We start from the raw sequence: 21663 nt of genomic DNA on the forward strand, positions 1-21663 counted from the left end.
CATCAGTATGCATATAACCATTAATGCTGTTTAAGAATACAATAAGTGCGAATTCTTCCCCTTTCAGATAATAATGTAAATTTCGAAATACCTGAATTACAGCCTGACACCCCCATCAACAATTATTTACGTTGCCTTTCGCAGATTAATCACAATGCAAGAAATAACATATTACAATAAGATATGAGATGAATAGTAATCAACATAAACTTGGTTCCATTACTTTCAGCACGTTTCAATAAGATAAATTATACAATAGCACCAAACCCTTACAGTGAAAAGTTGTTCTTTGTGATATACTCTGACTGCAAAAGCACTCGATAAACCGGTCGATAAATTTTTAAGAACAGCTGGTTAAGAATTGCATAGAGAGGTTACGGCACCTCACTAAAACGATTCAAACCGGAAGAAAACAATGGCTGGCAGCAGCCGAGGAATAAAAGCTATAGTAGATTCACATCAACCGTGCATTTGATGTCTAGGCCAGTCCCTTACAACGCTCCTGATTAGCTGTTGATAAGCCAATCACAGGGCTGGAAACTCTCGGTCTCTCTCGAGTGTTCACATAGGCAGGATGTATGTTCCACCTCTCCTGAAAGACGTATACCTCAGGAGAAGGGGAACATAGATCCTACCCATGTGAATTCTCTCGAGAGACTGAGAGTTTCCAGCTCTGTGATTGGCTTATCAACAGCCAATCAGGAGCGTCGTAAGGGACTGGCCTAGACATCATATATATGCAAGGTTGACGTGAATCTACAGTATCAGGGTCATGTCAGGGGTTCCGCAAGAAACAATGGCATCTGCAATGCCAACAATATCAACCAGCATAATTTTTTATTTATTTAGAGTTTGGAGGCTTTTTATATATGTTTATGTATGTGTATATATATATGTTTGTCTATGGCCATTTATGTCCGAAATAAAGCTTTTGAATTTGATTTTGAAAAACCGCCACAAAAGTCCCAATAGAGATCTTAGGACACGACACAGAAATTGGCAAAGGGATCTTAAAAGTGACATGAGCTATCAAACTATAAACAGCATTACAGCACTGTGAAAAGAATAGACAAAACTAAAGGAAAATGGAATCAAATCTGAAATGAACGAGGCTAAGTGACACGGCACATACTAAATGTCCCGTAACAAGAAGACCAAAGAAGAAGAAGAAAAAAAATCAAAGACACGTGAGGTAACTGAAGCCCAACATTCACCTTCACCGAACGTAACAAGAACCACGGGCAACATCATATAAGGCGATGTAGGGCACGATTTTTTTTAACATAAAAAAATCAAAAACATTAAATGAAATATTGTGATGCTGCGTGGATTTCGTTGTCACACATAAAAAGCTAAGCGGAAAATAAGCAGCAAAAAGAAGAGAAAGTAAAGGTGAAAAGTGCCGGGAAGGAGATAAACAGCAAAATATATTGAGGTTAAAACTGCGAGGGGATTTGGTACAACATAAAAACGATCGTAAAGAACGACGGGAACCTTCGTGTATTTCTTATGAATTAAAAAAAAAAAAAGTAAGGTATAAAAGCATAAAAACGTACGAGTATAAACACAACAAAATAAAAAACTTGCAAGCAATATAGAAAAACGCATCCATACGACAACAGATTCAATAACAAAGAAAATAACCAGAAAATATCCAATACCATACCAAAGAAACAATGCGCAGAAGCAATTATTACTGCAATCTTTTTTCAATACGCGGAGAAATTACGTGGCCCTGATCTTTGACGTTTTTCTCACAACTTTCCATCTTCTCACACACAGACTAGTTTTCGCTACTGTTTCCCTTCACACACACACACATAGTATGTATGTGTGTGTGTATGTATATATATATATATATATATATATATATATATATATATATATATATATATATATATATATAATATATATACACACACACACACGGTGTCCAGAAAGTCCCAGTACCACAAGCAATAAATACTTGTATATATATATATATATATATATATATATATATATATTATATATATATATATATATATATATATATATATATATATATCCAAACCTCCTTAAAAGTAGCCTACATAACAGACCAAGCTAGAATACTAATTCGATTTTTCAACCAGATCTAACTTTTTTTTTATTTGTATCTCTTTACTACTGTAAAAGGAAAATTCTTCTCTATAGCACTATCGTTCAACACACCCATCGGTACTGGTTTCACATGGCGAAATCAGCCAAAAAGTTGTATTTTCTTTCCACCAAGGGGTAGATTCTCACTGCCCTCTAAAACAAAATATATAGCTATACCATCGGAATCACAAGCATCGTCATCAACGAAGAAAGAAAAGATGGAATGATCAAATCTTCAAAATACCACCGACGAATTTCACAGAGTTTATTCCATCTTACTATGAGAAGCTTTGAAGATGAACTGCACCACTCGAGACTTACTGTTTCCCCTTCCCATTCCGTCAGGCCTTTAAGGCTCCAAGGGCACCGTTAGCTTATGCACCAGGACCCAAAGTTCCTAAAACTCCCTGATCAAAAAGCCAGTGGATTTTGTCTCCCATAGTAACACCAAACACACACTAAAAGTTCAGGTCTGAGAACTGCAAAGTCCACATGGACAATGTAACCGAGTATGGTATATCCAGACCTTGTGCATGATGTCATAATTGTTGCAAATAACTGAGATACGACTAATTATCATTCGATACCTAATTAAGGGGTGTCTGTCGCAATGCTGTACTGTTCTGTGAGCGAGACGTAAAATATATTCCATTCAGTGAGGATAACACAAAACAGGCAAGTATAAGTAAGCAAAATTTTAATACTAAGGATTAACATCTAATGTATATATGTATACTGAGGCTACGTAAACAAGGACGTAGGTAAACCTGGTTAGTATTTGTCACTTTATTTGTGAATGTGTATGTATGCATATCTATATATCTATATATTACCAACATCTATAATATATATATATATATATATATATATATAATATATATATAGATATATATATATATACATACATATATTACACAAGCAAAATTTACTATACTGTGCCTGGTCAGTATGTGGTTAGGTGGGTGACTGCCATTGCCATTAACTCCCAAGGTCACCAGAGCTGGGGTTAGCAGAGGAACCAGAAACCTTGTTCACTCGATAAATACTGTTCATAAAAGAAAGGATAACACCTTTAGTCAGTAACTCGAAGAAAAATGAATCTTAGACACACACACAATATATATATATATATATATATTATATATATATATATATATATATATATATATATTGTGAATTAAATACTATTCACTTAAATATGACAAATCCAGTACCTGACACGAACCGCGTAAATATTTCTTGATTCACTTGTCCCAATTTTTACTATGAATAATGCTTTAAAGTAAATTATTGTTCATTTGCATCTGCAGGTACCAGCTCTCTCTCAGAGAGAGAGAGAGAGAGAGGACTGGTCTAAGTTGCTTTGCTACTGGGACACCGGGTAGTAATACGGCGCATATGGCAATATTAGCGGCTCAAATAACGACTTACTCGATATCATTTGACGTGAATCGCACCATATGGCCGTCTGCCATGCATCGGTACCACGTCAAGCTAAAATCAACATGGAATCATTATAACTATTGACCCCGCCCCCCCCGGTGTGTGTACTCTGGAATGCCTTCACCCCTCCAACACCCATCCGCCTTTCCAGTCTTGCGAGTTTCACCCTCCATGGGGAGATTATGTCATCACCAAGGGTCAATGTCTCTGACCTTTCCTTTAAGGTAAAAAGTAAGTCAAACTGGTATTTGATATCTTTTCCTTTTTCGTTTCATTTTTTTTTTTTTTTTTTTTGTTTTCTGGAACAAGCGCCTTTCGTCCCGAAGCACCTTCAGAAACCAAAACCAAGAAGAAAGGCAAGCATTAGAGAAATCAAGAAAACGGCAAGCGTTAGGGTCGAACAATGTCCTACGGACAAACATTGTTACCATAACATGGGTGAAGCAGTGTGACGACATAAGCGTTGAAACGATGGAAGTAGGTCTGGCAATAAACAGTGGTACCAGATGAGGTTGTATAGCAGTGTTCTTGCTCCGCTCACGAGGCGAAGACCGGCAGACAATTGTTAATTGGTAACAATGTTTGTCCGTCGGACACTGTTCGACCGTGTGGACGCACCTTTAGACTCATCTTGAGAGAGAGAGAGAGAGAGAGAGAGAGAGAACTCCTGCAAGTACAACTAAGTTTTGTAACACGTCGTACATTTAAACTCAAATATAAAATCGATAAAATCAGTGTTCTTCGAAATAAAACTATCAAGGGCAGGTCATGCTCACTCAAGCAAGGAAACATTCGCATGGGCTTGGCCTCACGTTTAGGCGAAGCAGCAGTAGGTAGCCTTTCTTGCAAAAGAACATTAACGAACGGTGATTATGAAGAACAAGTGTATGCACTCCATATTAAAGAGGCTTGCCCTGCCTTTTCTTCTTTTACACTTTCTCCATTCATCTTTGATTACGCCAGGCTCGGGAGTTTTTCATTTCCCATCCCATCGGCCTCCGAAAGCAAAAAAGAATATGTATGAGAAGCATTTGCGAAGGGGAATGAGGCAACGTTTTACGAAGATTGGAAAATGATCCAAGGACGACGAGAGCAGCACTCCCCTCCCACTCATCGATTTGGCAAAGGCTATGGCAGGAGCGGCCGCAATTCCTGCACAAGGACAAATGTTTTTTTTTAACATCTGCAAGAAAAATGTTCATCAATATTGACACAAAAGTAAGAACACTGGGTAAAAATGTGTTACAGTGTTTCATTACGACTACTTAGCACATCCAAGTTCTTAGCCCTTAATGGTATAGGTCCATACGAGTCCTATTTATGACGATAAGGTACAAGTATCACGAGATACGAGATACGTGAATATATAAACACATATACATACATTATATATATATATATATATATATATATATATATATATATATATATATATATATACTATATGCATTATTCATTAAAGCTTTTATCATTAGCTAACTTAAACAAACCAAGTTTGGAATTCTTGACCTTTAATGTTTAAACAACACCAAAACACCGCAATAGTCTTTCCCATCAGACCTTCGTAAGAGGCGAATCATCCCTCTTCCATTTTTCTGATCCTTATATCTTTCAGAGACAAGCACATCGCTTCTTTTGAGTTAACCCCCAGTATATCTTTTTTCATTTTCAATACGACATATGCACAGGGCATTTGCGAAGAAAGCGGAGCAATACATTTCTATCTTATCGACTACTGTTTCTCTGTTTTTGTCGGCAATCTGAAATAGTTCCTTATATAAAAAACGAAAATTATTTTTTTTTCCTCTTTCAGGATCGAGTGCCTAAGCAGCCTGGAAAAATAGTTCTCAGGTATAATGAGTTCGTCTGTATATATATATATATATATATAGATATATATTATATATATATATAATATATATGACTGAGTGTCTGTCTGTGTGTAATGGAAGGCGCTATATATGTGTGCAAATACGTGTGCTGATGAGCGTAAGTAAATAAGTACCCATCCAAAATCCTTAATACTACGAGTCACTAAATGGATCCCTGACCGTTACGTGACCTGTGACGAAAGAACTGGTTCTGCAAGCTATTCTCTGTTGCTGGCCCTCAGTGACGCAACAAAAGAGCAGCATCTCAGTTAGGAACAGAACGTGTTAAGTAAAAAGCTCCCTCTTTCAGGCCCCCCTTCTTTTTAGGATATTTCTTTTCATTTTGGTGAATGCAGTCCTGTTGCCTTTCTCTCCCAGTTTGTTTTCATGAAACTCTCGTAACCAAGTACTGATACATTACGAGCACTTAACCACTCCAACTATGCGTTTTAACAGCTCATATTACTATCTTGGCACCGGTAATCTACTAAGACAATTACAATATAATAATTTCCAGTGTGGTTATGACACAAAATATAAAAAATAAAATAATTTAAAGTCGCAAATGCATTATAATTACTAATAATAATTATAATAATTTTTATTTCCAGCTCAAGGCCTTATTTATACATGGTATATATATACAAAGAATAGACAATAACATACATTAAAGTCTCTATTTACCAACAGTGGCCCATAAACGATGTCATATTTGCATAAAGCTTTCGAACTCACCCGTACATTCTTTGACGAAAAACCACGAAGTTAAAAAGTAGTATTCTCATTAAAAGGCTATAATCATCCTCTATCTATCTATAATAAGTCCCATGCAAAATGGTTTTCGAGCTTTCAACAGTTTTAAACAAATAAGAAAAAAATCATCTTCCATTTCGAACACTAACAAGCGCTCCCTGGATTTTCATTGCCAAAATTCCAGCTACTAACTGCTGACCACTAAATGATTCCTTCCGATCATCTCTAACAAAACCACTCACAAATTTACCATATTCTTTTATCTGTGATATATTTTTCATGTTAGTTTGTCTTGTTAGTTTTAAAATCTAACACTCCTAACGCCATGTACATATAACTTATAATTAGTAAGAGTATCTAAGGATTCAACCCCTTTTCTTCTATTCAGATTCAACACGTAGATTCCATAAGTTTATGGGCTCAAAATCAGCATGCATTTCAACTACTGTCCCTAATACACGTCTGTTAAAAAAAAAAAAAAAAAAAAAAAAACAACTGGTAGAAATAAAACATCTTTCCTTCCCAAAACAGCAAATATCTAAGTAATTACTTGAACCTTCACAACTCATTTCTTTTTAATATATACTCCAAGACCATCAACCCATTAATTTACTTTAGAAAACAAAAGGTTTGATGAAAAGGGAACATATTATGACCAAAATGACATGGCCATGCATCTTCAACAGGATTCCTGTGAAGGAACCGACTCTTTTTTGAGTCATGACTACCAATGTCACCCCCATTAACATTCCCACTGCTTATCACCGAATTCCAAAACATACAAATTCTCTGTCTTGCCAAGTGAAAATGCCTTTTTCTGCTTAAACTGGCAATCTTTTCTAAGAACAGATACTAGTCGCATTAATGCCATCTGTGACAAAAACCTGGAACATGATGATGTATCATGCCAGGGTATATGCTCGATGGACAATTATCTCAAATAGATAATTACCAAGTGTTTTTGTCAATGACACCACCCTGGCGCTACAGTATCTGATTATATATAATTCATATGGATAAACGGATAAGAACAGCACGTTGCAATAATAGCAACAGCAACCTGAAACATCTTACGACAAAATGGTAATCCGTTCATTTGTGCAGGTGGAGATCGAGTGTGGTATTCAATGTGGGTTTCCCAATCCCATTTGGAGTCTCTCCCTCCAGTTACAAACCTTTATTTCACCAAATACTAGGATAATCAATTTCACTGGTGAAACTGGTTTGATATCATGACAGTTTGAGCCTAAAAGACATGATATATCACCAGGCAAACAAACTTGACACAAAGGGTACGGGCATACTGCTCCTGCTTCAGCAAATCAGGGTTAGTGTGGCACCCAAGGAATTTCGGCTGGCGGATGAAAATTTATCCACCACACTTTTCCAATGGCTACAGAGAAGAAATAATCACATCAAAGTAACCCCACGAGTGTTGAAACACATAAGTCTTTCATGGCATTGGGACAAGCTAGAGAAAATCGTACATATATACCTACAGCAGAATGTTAAACCAAGCAGGAAAGGGGTCCACACGTAGGATTCTCCAAATCTCATTTAGCAGCACTAATCTCTAAATAAATTATGTTCTGCCTCTCCCAGTTAAATGGGAGTCTACCATTTCAACCATGGAATGAAAAGCTGAACTTCAGCACCTTACTGAGCAACACCTACAACAGAATGATCATCTGACAGCACATGTACTATATCATAACCACTGTTAGTACTAATTAATTATTCTGAATGTATCAAGACACATTTAATATCTGCTACCCCCATTCAAAGGACTCTTAAAACTCACACCTATAAACAGAGGAAGTTTAGTTGAAATTGAATATAGCATCTAGGCCAAAGGCCAAGCACTGGGACCTATTAGGTCATTCAGCACTGGAACGGATATTGACAGTAAAAGGTTCTAAAGGTGTGACAGGAGGAAAACCTCACAATTGCACTAAGAATCGATTATCAAGAGAGAGTGGAAAGTAAGATGGAAGAATGAGAATATGAAAATGGTTACAGTCAAAGAAATTAGTGGTTGCAGCTGGGGCCAAAGGCACGCTGCAAAGAACCTTAAGTAATGCCACAGTGCTGAGGTGCACTGACGGCAATAACTTTCCCCATGGGGCAAAGGAAGTTTAGAACAGGGATTAAAAAAAAAATAAAAAATAAAAAACTTGAAAGGGAAAATCGTAGATTCTTTCCACTAGCCAAGAAGTTTGCATTACTCGTTCAAGACCTCCAACTCTCTTCAATTTCAGAAAAGTGAGCAAAGCAAATAATAGAGGGGCCCCAACTTGAATAAAAACTTGCAACGTGAAATGTGACGAGGATTCATTGGCCAAACTTCCACCCCATTCAATATCCTCCTTGCTCACCTATCAAATACAGAAATGGCATTCACCTCTATTTTCTCAACTACACCGTACAGTATTCTTCGAGTCTTCGACTTCTAATTCTTCTATATAATATGCAACTCTCATACAGTCACAAGTGCTTACTTCACTAACAATGAACAAGACACCTGTCATGACAACATTCCTGCAAAATTATTTTTAAAAATTTGCAGAAAACTGACTCAGTGAATTATATTATTTAAAGCCTTATCCAGCAGCATTATTCTTTTAGCTGAATATAGTGCAATTTCTGTCTGCCATCTACAATGGTCAAAGTTCTGCTATCCCAATTTCATCTTCTAGATGTTTGCAACACTACTCCAACACTCAACACATCCCCCTTCCTCTATCGAAACTAGAGTTACAGTATTGTTTTTATCTTAGTCTATAAACTCTGATCTTGAAGGTTAATGGAATGAAGAGCTCAAATTTTTACTCTTTCACACTAATTACTGTATATACTATTATGATGATGAAACCCACCCACCTGAGGTGCAAACCAGCTCAACTAAGAGCCAAGACTAGATAAACTTCCTAGCTGTCACCTTATGCTCATCCAACCAGTACACTTAATAGTAACTTGAAAGTATGTTTTCATGCTTCCCTTTTGCAAATTTATAGTTTGGATAATTCCCTAGGCTTTACTTGAGGTATACTTCAAAATGCATATACAGAGGAATAATTATTTCAAGACTAGAATCAAGATTTTAACCTTAACAAAAATTGTCTTTCCACACCCAATTAATTCTGACATTGAGAAACATGAGGTTATTTTATCCACAGAATACATTCTTCAGAAATATGAAAGATGAAAACTATTACGAAGGTTCGAACATTTCAGTAATCTTAAGAGTAAATGCCAGGAACTACATTATTTAAAAACTAATGACTTCAATATGAACTCAAAACTATCTTATACAAGTCACCAGAACCTTTGTGAGCGTTGTAAGTAAAGATACATAAACTCAAAGGAGAACCATAACTACTCTGCAACCCTCTTGAGAAGAAACCACAAATCTCTCTTCATTAAGTCTCCTGGCAGGAGGACAAAACTAAATCAGACCTCTGACAAACGTTTTTCAACTGGATCTTTTTGGGACTGGTGAAAATGGTTACATATATCTAATAACCTTATAAATTATCATGTAGGCTATCTCATTAAATTCATGTAGGCTATCTCATTAAATTCAAAGTTAATTTACGCTATAACCATGAGCTACCCTGTTTCATACTGATCACTTACCATGTTCTTTTTTTCACACTCCTACGTGTCCTTACTGACATTCAAAAAGATTATGATTAACTGTAAATCATGCAAGATAGGCCTCTTAAAAGACTTACATAAAACTAATATCCACTTCACTCAAGATAAATCCGGCACCAATCGCTGTCTCTGACACTACATTACAGTTATGCAGCCTAAAAGAGACTATTCCAGATTCAGAAAATTTCAGGCCCGCTTGGTGTAGAAAGAAAATTCGATGGTATACCTCTTTATACTATTGCATTTCGATTCACATACTGAATTTATTTGTGATTTTCTATTCTTCCTACCCAATCCTTCATAACTGATCAATTATTATTGGACTCACTGTAACTTGTAGATGTACATACAACAACTAAAACCCAACATAACTTTTCTAATTTGATGAGGTCATCAGCAATATACCATACGGTATATTATACTTCAACATTAAAATAATCATTTCTGACATGCAAGGAAATGAAGCGTTTGAAAAGCAAATAATGAGTAAATCATTAAATTTTCTAAATGAGACACAATTTTAATAAGATTTGCTCTTGTAATATGTGGAAATTGTGGGAAAAAGCGAACAAGTACAAATCATTTATGTTACACAGCAAAACCATAAACAGTAAAGACTTTTAGTAAAAAAATCAATTGCATATCTATTATAAATGACAGCAAGATTAGCTTCATATTTCTCCATCCAAACAAATAACTATCAAGGACAATGAACTAGTATTAAGGCGAATAACATTGTTACTGGTATAAAATCTAAACAAAAAGTAATATCTATAAATACTATCGCAAAATGTTCTCACAAAGTAATTTTGAAAAGTTAAAAAATCTTTTGACAATATGGAAAAAACAAGAACCTGATACATACTCTTAAAAGTGTTATGTAATAGACGGCAATTAACCAACTGAAACTAAATTAAAATAAGACTGAATACTATAATGAACAACAGAAACATGGGAAATGGCTAAGAAAAAGAGACTTTGATGTGTGCACTGCCTCAAGAATGCAGTATAATGCATTCATGAGAGACATGAAAATTTCAAGGCCGGAAAGTGGTCAGATGACCATATTTTAAAATTAGTAAGTGGTGTCCATTATGAACAGAGATGAGGAACAGCTTGTCAAAAAACAGCCGATCTGAAGTACAGTAACAGAACAAAAACCTATAGAAAAGGGCAGAAAACCAGGGAATGCAGGAAACAATTGACCTGAACTTCATGGGAATATGTACATGTAATAAATGCTGAAGTGAGAATTCATATGACATCTAACGCCATAGGGGTATATGCACATGTAAAAACATTCATGATGATTACCTGGTACCTTGACAAGCACTAACCAAACAACAGTAAGGTAATAATATCACACAGGCCAAAGGCCTGTTAGAAAAAATACATAACTTTTGCTTTCCTTTATGCTTTTAAAACATACAATAATGACTTGCAAGTAAAGGTAAATTATATACAAAACAATTGCGGGAGCAAAAAAAGCAAATAACTCAAGTCACTCTCAAATTCTGTTCAACAAAATTCGAACATCATTGACCGATGGTATTCAACTATAATTTTTTCCCACTTCCAACAAATGCCTAAAATTTATCACAAAATCCTTTAGTTGAGAGGAAAGGATTAAAACCATCTACAGAGGTGCAGGCTACAGATATGTATTACTCTTGCAAATCCTATTTACCCAATTTTGATTTCAATAATTTTTGCTTTGACTATTATTCTTTTGGAAAATTCAGCTTTGGCTATATGCTGTAGTGTACTGTTTTACCTAAACTTGTATAACCATACAATAGTAAGTGGATAAAATAAATAGTTAAAATGAAAAGCAGAAAAATAATCTTAAAAAATGACAACTGAAGGCTAAGCACCTCGCGATAAATCTGAACTTTAGACTCAAACATTATTGTAAGTTATTTTTAAGAGGGAAATCATACTTGCTTTTCAGTACCTTTCTAGTTAAAACACTTACACAAAATGACCTGAGCTAATCTATAAGGGTTAATACTGATCTGTACCATATGTTTTTATTAACAGATAACTTTGTACCATATGTTCTTATTAACAGATGACAAGTCTAAATTAATGGTTTAACTATTTTATTTTTAGTTCATGCTCCCCCAAAATATTCACTACAACACCATGATGATGAGATCATACGGGATATCACGCACAAAAAAATTTGATGTCTGCCATTCAAGGCCTAATCTAAATTGAGAGAAATTCATTCAAGTTATAACTCTGAAATTTGCACAATGCTCCATTACACAAGCAGCCTAAATTAAAGACCTACTGTAAATGCTATCTTAACTTAAGAATATCTGGTGAACACATATTAAAACAATGAATATTAGTCAGTTGTTACACTAGGATTAATCTGCTATTTAAATGTTGCACTATGATCTTCTATAAGACTTGTCTTCTTTGCGTTTATATACACACACAAAAATATAATTGGTGAAGAATTATTTTTGTCACGCTGTACTGCAGTCAAAATAAATAATATAAAAGCAGCGAGATAATTTCCTGAAATATAATTATCATACCTAAAAAATCAATACCAAAATACTTACCTCCTCAGACTTGTCGTGTAATTTTTAAGTTTATAGACAAGATGTATATATACTTTGCTGCCAAATGAGTTAGTTATGTTACCCTTTTATATTATAATACAAAATATGTTCTTTGACAGTATATGACATCATCAGGTTGATGATGAATTGAGTTTGATTTGTTTTCTACAATGGACAAATAATGTCTCACCAGACACTGCCACCAGGGAAAAGGAGCAGGGGAATACATTTCTTTATAAAAAAGAAAAACACTAATTTTTTGCTGGTTAGTTGTGTTAGCAATTAGCTATGGCTAGTAAGGCACCTTCATGCACTTCAATATATACCCACATAGCCTAAGCTTAAACCTGCTAACTCTTTGAGTTTAAGGAGACAGTTTTGCATAGAATTTTGGAAAATAGATAATGTAACCATCTTGTGTTATTTGGTAAAGACTAATATACAGGGAAAATCTATCACTACTAACCTAGTCCAGATGGGGGATGGCTCTAACCACAACCACCCTACTAGACCTAAGGAGGTAAGTAAGGATTTTAAATATGAAATACACTATGGTATTACAGCAGTATGTAAGGAGTTTGGATAGGTTCTAATCTACAGCTTTACAGGTTCTAATCTAGGTCAGGTGACGAGGAGGGGGAGGGGGGGCAAGTCAGGAGATGGGTCGAGAGGCCAGGTAAAGTCTACTAAAGGTCTGAGGTTAGGTTAGGATACATACTTGTAACTGTGATACCTAGGATATATTTATTTTCATGCTTTAAAAATATTTTGGTGATTGTTACTTGTTACATGCGAGACCTATACATTTTATTTAATTATTATATTCTTAAGTATAGATTTCCTCTATATTTGGTTTTCCTCCCACCCAAAACACCCCTTTGTTTTTTTTTTTTTACCCGTTTTCCGCACTGAAGTTTTTCCCTCCCCTTCCCGAAAATTGTTAGGTAGATATGGAGTAGGGAGAGTATACGTGACTTATGACTAATTTGATCCGTCCTTATGGGTTTCCTCCTTTAAACATGCATAGGTAAATCAATTATTATGTTAGCTTTTCAACTTGGATAATACTTCTGGCGGGCCTCCTTTAACCATAAAAAAAAAAAAAAAAACACGAACCTGCTCTAGAAACAGGCTAGGTATTTCAGTTTTGACAGCTTACCCTACAGGTTATATAGATCTACCCCGAACCCAAGCTGGGATAACCAATCAACCTTTGAACTGGCAGCGACGAATTTCCCTTAGTAAGCGTTAACAACTTCTCGAAAATGTATAGGAAACACATGCGTCCCAACAACTCCTTTCACTTCGGAATGACATACGAGGTAGAAAGCGAGATGTAGGTTAGTCTACAACTAAATTGGCGATGGTAAAGATGGCTACATATAATTTAGAAGACTGCGCTAAAACCTACGGCCTCTCGAGTGTCAGGCCCACTATCTGTAGACAAAGATCAATCACTGTAAACACAGAATCTGGAGTTTTACTAGCAGCGATAGGGGACCGATGCGAGGGGTCCCACTCCTGAATGACCCTTTGCCAAAAGCCCCGACGAGTGAGTGCACAACAAAGAAATTTCGTTCCCAGAACTTTAATGCTAATTTGTATATCTGACGTTAGGGAAACATTACACTTACTTTGCCTATGCGTGAAATTCTCTATTGGCCTTCCGTTATAATCCAGAAAATAAATAAACACACTTTCATTTAAGTAAATTAGTTAAGAATGGAGAAACGCTTGGATACGAGTCACCAAGAATCACTGCACTCGCGTCCCTCACGACAGTTCAACGCACACTAAAGCCGTATGGCAAGCTTTGGCAGCTGAGGCTAAAATCAAAATACTGGCGAGACCTGCGCATTGCGGCTTCACAGCCAGAATAATAGTCACGCCGAGTTATACCCTAATCCCCTCCCCCTTCATAGATTCTTCCGGGGAGATGACGGCAAATTTCACATATTTCTGCCTTGTTTATTCAGCAATAAATGATTGAGACTGCCAGAGACTGTTTTATATATTCCCATGTAACCCTGATACACACAGCAGATCATTAAATATTGCGCAAAATGGTAGTTGAGATCATCGCGACTATGCAACAGCAAGCGAATTTTCTCGTCAGTGACATCTGACACAATCCTTCACTTGCTGTTTAGAACAATGCTTTGAGAAAAGTAATACTAGGCTTTCTACGAGGAGAGAGTGTTGGGCTAAATGAGGTAGCAGATAAAAGGATGGCATAAATACGGTGGGTGTTAAGATATTAAAGACGCTGTATATATATATATATATATATATATATATATATATATATATATATATATATATATATATATATATATATATATATATATATATATATATATATATATAAAAGGAAAGAGAGAGCGTAAATGATTGATTCTTAAAGTTAAAGAAAAATTGATTAAATTTCGGAAAAAACTCCATGACAAGTACACAGAAAACTCTGCTTTTTATCTTGACAGAGATACTTCAAATGATGAAGGTCACAATCATGAACTCTACAGTTCATAAACCTTTTATTGCATAAAACAAGTAAAAGTCATATGCACTTTATAAAGAAAAACAGCGAGAGATAAAATCTCTAAAAATGTTGATATGATAGAATAACACAAGTTCGCTATTTTTTTCTGAAATATTGACAAAGATTATTTTCATTATTATTATATATTCAGTCGAAACTAAAATTTATTTATTTATTTATTTATTTATTTATTCATTTATTTATTTATTTATTTAAGAAGCCAAAGGAAGTCGAAATAGGAGACAACGCCGATAATCATGATACTGTGATGGAAAATTCTCACCAAACCTGAAATTCTAAGCGGAGGTGTTCTTTGAGAGAGGCAATGAAATGGGGATCGCCTTAGTGAAAGCATAATTGGATCTGGAACAATACTCCTTGGTTTAACAATGAAGAGGGGGCGTACCAGACGCATGGAGAGAGAGAGAGAGAGAGAGAGAGAGAGAGAGAGACATAATAGAACAAAGGTGAAAGAGAACGCATACAATCTAATGAGGAATGTATAACAGTTCACAATACAGACAGAAGTAGCTCATACGAAAGAAAAAACGCTGTTTTATAAGTGAACTGTTAGGTTTTAATAACGGGATGTCAAGTTACGCAGATATATTGATGAAAATGCAGTTTTGTCGATGTTTACTTACGCTTCAACTACAAGAATAAAAAGGCTGTAATCTTGTAGCATACATAGACGAGATTACTTATTTAGCGACATAATTTTCTCTTTTTTTTTTTGAGGTTGTTACTTGTAACTAATTTTGCTGATGTGTGTGCGTGTGTGGGTGTGTGTGTGTGTATGTGTGTGCGTGAGCGCTCGTGTATGAAAAGAAAAGGCGATTCTGAATTTATCTACTATGTCATGGATGATACACACACACACACACACACACACACACACACACACACACACATACATATATATATATATATATATATATATATATATATATATATATATATATATACATAAAGGTTTGAAAACTGGTTAAACATAGACAGCTAGGTAATAGACGGACGATAATTTTATTCGACGTGACACACACACACACACACACACACACACACACACACACACACACACACACACACACACACACATATATATATATATATATATATATATATATATATATATATATATATATATATATATATACATATTGCAGTATACCTACATGTAAGAAACTTCCAGTTTCCTGTAACCTTGAATAAAAAATGCACAACGATACATTAGACCGGAAACATTCTGGGATAATCTTTCAGAAATTGTTTTTTAAACCTCAGAAAGATATTAGCTTCGGAGAAAATCCTGAACTCCCTCAAACAAATTGCAACGATCTTCGAGGGCTGTTAAGAAAGGATGTTACCGAATAATTCCATTTAAATTTGTCACCATCATTATAGAAAACGAGAACTGATTGAGTCTAAAATTCTTGCGGTGTAGAGATCCTTCATTGTAGGTCCAATGCCTCGGTCTCAAAGTCCCGTGGGTACTTTTGTGTCACGATTATTATTTCATAAATTATAGATTGGGGTTTTAGGGAAGTAACTTTCATGAACATGCTCTTTTCTAGAATGTTCAAGCGTGTTTTGAAGAAGCCATGCGTGTCTCAGTCTCCTCCGTAGAAAAAGTAGGATTATGTGATCGTAAACTAAAGGATTTAATCGTGTGTTAATCAAATGATGATGCTTTAGTTTCATTGACGCCCTGTCAGTCATGTTTGTAATAAGATCTCTCACTTTCTCTCTCCCTCTGAAATAAGATGTCCTTGTTACTCGTTGGCACCAATGGCCGCAGAACATCCCATTGCCCATAAGACAATGTCCACGTTTTTATGTTAACATATGTGCGGAGTTCTCATTCCAAGCCACATTCTCTGACCTTTGTTTTTGCTGAAAATCTTCAGCCATTTTCTCTTACGGCTTTCAACAATGTCCCGTAACCATATGGGAAGAGTTCTTTTTTTTTTCTTTTCTTTTTTTTCTTGTCTGACTTTTCTCCCGAAAACACTAACGATTTTATCTTTAGTGGTCAAACTTTATAGTTTGGCTCTTCGTCTTTCGTTCATAGGATACAGTATCATCTCCAATGTAGCGTTTGGATGTCTAACAAGATTTACGAGGACGTTTCAAGTCGAGATGTTAAAAAGATAGACGACACTTTATAGCACTAAATCTGTAAGCATCCCTCTACTGATAGATGTGACTCGAAAACATTCCTGGGCTACTTCTTTTGTTATACTATAAATGTATCAGGTGATCTTGTTTAGATTTTGTTTACAGACAGCCTGTAAGCAATGACAGTTACGGTAATCAAGCCAGGAATTTATCTTCATAATTATAATTACCCGCACGTCTATAGTAGATTCACTCAACCGTGCATTTGATGTCTAGGCTAATCCCTTACGACGCTCCTGATTGGCCGTTGATAAGCCTATCACAAGGCTGGAAAATCTCAGTCTCTCTCGAGAGTTCACATGGGTAGGATTTATGTTCCTCCTCTCCTGAGGATACGTCTTTCAAAAGTACCTCAGGAGAGGTGGAACACACATCCTACCTATGTGAACTTTCGAGAGAGACTGAGAGTTCCAGCCTTGTCATTGGTTTATCAGCAGCTAATCAGGAGCGTCGTAAGGGACTGGCCTAGACATCAAATGCACGTTTGATGTGAATCTACTATAGTCGTTACGGTACTTGACCAAGAACGAATTCTAGGCATTAAATGATTCTCTCTATCTCGGCAGGGGGGGGGGGGGGATGAGACCCCTACTATTGTTCACTTTAATGACCAGCTCTTCTTAAGGAAATGTAAGTAAAAGCTTCCCTTCTTACTACCATCACAGATTTCTGAATAAGATTTATTGTACATTACGATGATAAGAATCATGATAATTTTAGAGTGAAGAGAATAAAAACTTGTCAGTCATGTAATGCAGGTTTATGGCCGATTCCAGTCTCCCAGGAACAATAGAGCCATCAAACACAGCGGAGGTGTTAGATATTTCAGTTAAGCCCTACAGTACTGACTGAGGTACAAAGTCTCAAATCCTGTACAAAGCGCAAGGGGTTGTAGTAATGTTAAATTGGACTAGTACCTGATTTTAGAAGAGGTTGTGATGATGATAAATCTTATTGTTCTTATTGTAAGGTGTCACACAAGTGACTACCAACAATGGGACTCGTGTAAGTTCATCGGCATAATATACGGTGTATGCTTTGCTTACCCTAGGCCTAGTCTGACTTACAAGTCACGCTGTCTCTACTTTTCATTACTAGGCTGACCTTATTTGGTCTCGCATACCTAATTGGCGGTTCTCCTTCCACTAGATCTTTTTCCGATTTCTGGTTAATGGAAGAATTTGTCGTTGTAGATTATGCTGGCTTTATGCAAGCACGGTTCGTGTTCCTGGAACAGCAAGGTAAGGTAATACATTTCCTAAAGAAGTTAGAATACACGGGTAACTGGGGATGCCAGGGGAAAGTGATCTAAAGAAGCGAAGTGATGCTGAAAACAAAGGAGTGACTACACCCACGTGACCTACTCGTGGCCTTTAAAAGTCATTTCGGTTTATTTGTTCAAGCTTTATATTTCTTTCTTGCCTTCCATTATTTTTTTATAGCTATCAAATGAACGGTATAAAGGTTTTCAGTCAAGATATTGTGGTTGCGAACGACGCAAAAACAGAAATCAACGTATGAGTTGCGGTTTTGACACAAGTAAAAAATAAAATGATTTAAGACAACGAAGACAAAGATGTATATATATAAAGCAGCTTTTTTTTTTCTAAATTAAAATCAACAGGCCTTTAACATTCTGGCGACTGACAAAAGGCCAGTAATTTATTTGCAGAATGTTTACTGCAAATTGTAAGAACGAACAGACATGAAGGTTTTGCCTGTACCCTAAGTATAATAATTATTGGAACTGTAAATTTTTCGACAACTTCACATAGCTAGAAGAGAAAGGTGGGAGGAATGGTGGATGGTAAAAAAAAAAAAAAATGGCTCCTCCCTTTCCTCCAAATAATCTATATCATCAATTTAAGAAAAAGTGGAAATTATGGCACATCTACATCTAGTAAATCTGAAACATACTCATTAATATATTACAAAATTTATGTGCAGCTTACTAAGCATAAGACTAAGTAGTGCTGCGTAGAACTTCAGGAAGAAGGTTGTACATAAATAAATACGCGTCATAATTCATCACAATGTAATAATGTTCCCATAGATATCCTTTCTATGTCTATGAATGTACCCGTGAGCCTTGCATGTCAGTATACCCGCTATGGAACTTGTCAACCACTTTGATAAATTTTATATTTGTAGGTATAATTTTTCCGTAACATAAAATTTTGTTCAATATTCATAAAACTGTATTTCAGTGTTACGGTGCCCGTAACACCACCTGACTTCTAGTGCCTTTTCGAAAAGTATCGTCTCTAGTCCATAATTCATTTATTCATTATTTTTCTCCGTCGTTATTTTTCAAAACCTCTTAATTTTCACAGACAACTTGTACTGATATGCGAGTAAAATGGCCACTGTCCAATTTGAATTAGGCAATTGATTTCCCACTTTCATGTCAAGAATAAGTATATTACACCTTGAGCCGAATGCTTAGCGCATATAGTTTAGATTTCAAAACTATGGGAGAAAACTAATTTAATAAAATTTTGAAGACACAAAATAGGATTGGTCAAGAATTTTTACCACCAGCGGGAAAGCTGATCCACTGTTTGCTGACTCGATCGAGGAGGTGGCTGAATTCTAATTTCAAAATTGTTAATCAAAGTGAAGCTCCCAAATTCAAGTTTACCGTATTTTCCGACCTTTTTTTTATTCGTAAAAACCCTCATGAAAAAGAAGGGGGAAGCTTCCAAGGACTTAGACCCCGAGAATGACGTGCTATGCGCCCTTGGACATCGTAATCCCCAAGGTGAAAGAAAATGTGAATATTGCATCATGTTCCGACAGTCCAGGAAACAAGAAAGTTTCCCATTTCAGGTAAAAGAGAAAACGTTGGAGATATGGTAGAAAACGTTACTAAGATTTTGCAATGTGCATTTAGGAAAAAGATAAAAAATAAATGTTGAGGAAAAGCAGAAGGTACCTGGGGTGATGCCCGTGGAATATAAGAGAAGACCAATCGTTTATTTATTTATCCTTTGGCCACTAATTGTAAAAGCTATGACAAAAATCTTCTGGCTCCAGCTCTTGCTCTCTTGAGTAGTTTCCTGTTCCATTTGTTGCTTTTGAATAATTGCCGTAACTCCCTCACGCGTCCTTATGATAAGACGACATTATGAGGGATCATCCCTGGGATGACTCGATCTCGGATTGGAGTCCACTTAAATCAAATTACCAGCATGCTACCGAACTCTCAAGTTTTTACCAGTTTCCAATTTTCTGTCCTAAAATTCTCACTCTGAGGAAAACGTACAATATTCATCGTGACTGATGTATGTATTCCCACTTCAACTTTCTTCCCAAATTCTTTAATATTAGCAATGCTATTTTTTATTTTCCATTCTGTGGTAGGAAGACTTTGTTTCATAACCCCTTCTTATGAATTTACCCTCAAATGCCACACGTCAATGTTCTGGTCTCAATAAAGCAATTCCTGCCTTTATCACACATGTTCCGTCATTTCTTTGCGATAACCTATATACATTTCAGCGTCTTTTCATATGACTTGATTTTCATACATTATCTGTATTTATAACAGCCATGTAATTTGCATAGCTTTCAGTTCTTAAGCCTTACTCTTCTTGACAAGAAAGACAAAAAACGAAACTGGAGTCATTATGAACTGATGTACTACACACATTATAACTTCATTACTTACAACTTATGCTTTAAGAAATTCGTCCTCTTGCGAGCTGCTCACAAGCTATTCCATAATTCTTGTAACCAATTTTCTTCATTTTCAGTTAACAAGATACCATCTACAGATAGTTATTTCACCATCCACCCACGCCCCATTTTGTTACCCCGTAAAACACTCCACTCCCAGCGTTTCTCATCATTAAAGCCACTGGTTGTATAGCTGACAAATCATTTGATATGCAAAGTGCTAAATATTCCCGTTCATGGAGTATTTTCGGCTTTCAAAGAACTTTTCATAGCATTTGATTTTAGCATAAATTTTTTTTTCTTTTTTTTTTTAGCCTTAATATTTTCTCACATCCGTTTCTTGGCAAAAACTGGGTTTATGTGACGTTTTATTTCGTCACAAAGGATATAATACATGATAACTTTGCGATAGCAGTTTGAAATTATTTTCGCGATACTTCATTCTCTTCTGCCACCAGTTTTCTCTTATAAACAGAATTTTTTTATATTCTACAACTATCATTTTCATTAATTATGTAATGTATCCTGTTCAGTCTTCTATTTTTTATCACCAGCAATTCACTTTTAAGACAAAAAGCTGTCAGCACCTCTTTCATTCCGGAATCTTACTAAGAAACGCAAACATTTATGAGGCATAAAACTTGCCTCGGTGCATCGCCTTGTCTTTTATGTTTGTTACATATGAAGTTTGATATCTTCATTACTTGTTTATTACAAGATGCGCTGTTCATGCCCTTCCCTTGTGGCAAATTATATTAGGGTAATAAAGATAGTTCTAGATTTTAATGCTTTTAATACCATAACATCAAATAATTTCAACAATAAATAATGTAACACTCCGATGATT

The 21663-nt window shown here is 35.7% G+C and overlaps 1 protein-coding gene across 11 annotated transcripts in view; it reads right to left on the bottom strand.

Moving 5' to 3' along the window:
* Positions 1-14231, bottom strand: part of LOC135206942 (adenylate cyclase type 1-like) — a 352691-nt gene extending 338460 nt beyond the window's left edge. For 8 of the 11 annotated variants that reach the window (XM_064238463.1, XM_064238460.1, XM_064238457.1 and 5 more), the window contains exon 1: positions 14056-14231. The gene's annotated coding sequence lies outside the window, so the exon portion shown is untranslated. Of the gene's footprint in view, positions 1-13832; positions 13956-14055 lie in introns of those variants that run through there. The other 3 variants (XM_064238464.1, XM_064238466.1, XM_064238456.1) reach the window with 2 other exon arrangements.
* Between the last annotated feature and the right edge of the window lie 7432 nt (positions 14232-21663).

The sequence above is a fragment of the Macrobrachium nipponense genome, chromosome 31, assembly GCF_015104395.2.
Source record: "Macrobrachium nipponense isolate FS-2020 chromosome 31, ASM1510439v2, whole genome shotgun sequence".
Classification (NCBI taxonomy): domain Eukaryota; kingdom Metazoa; phylum Arthropoda; class Malacostraca; order Decapoda; family Palaemonidae; genus Macrobrachium; species Macrobrachium nipponense.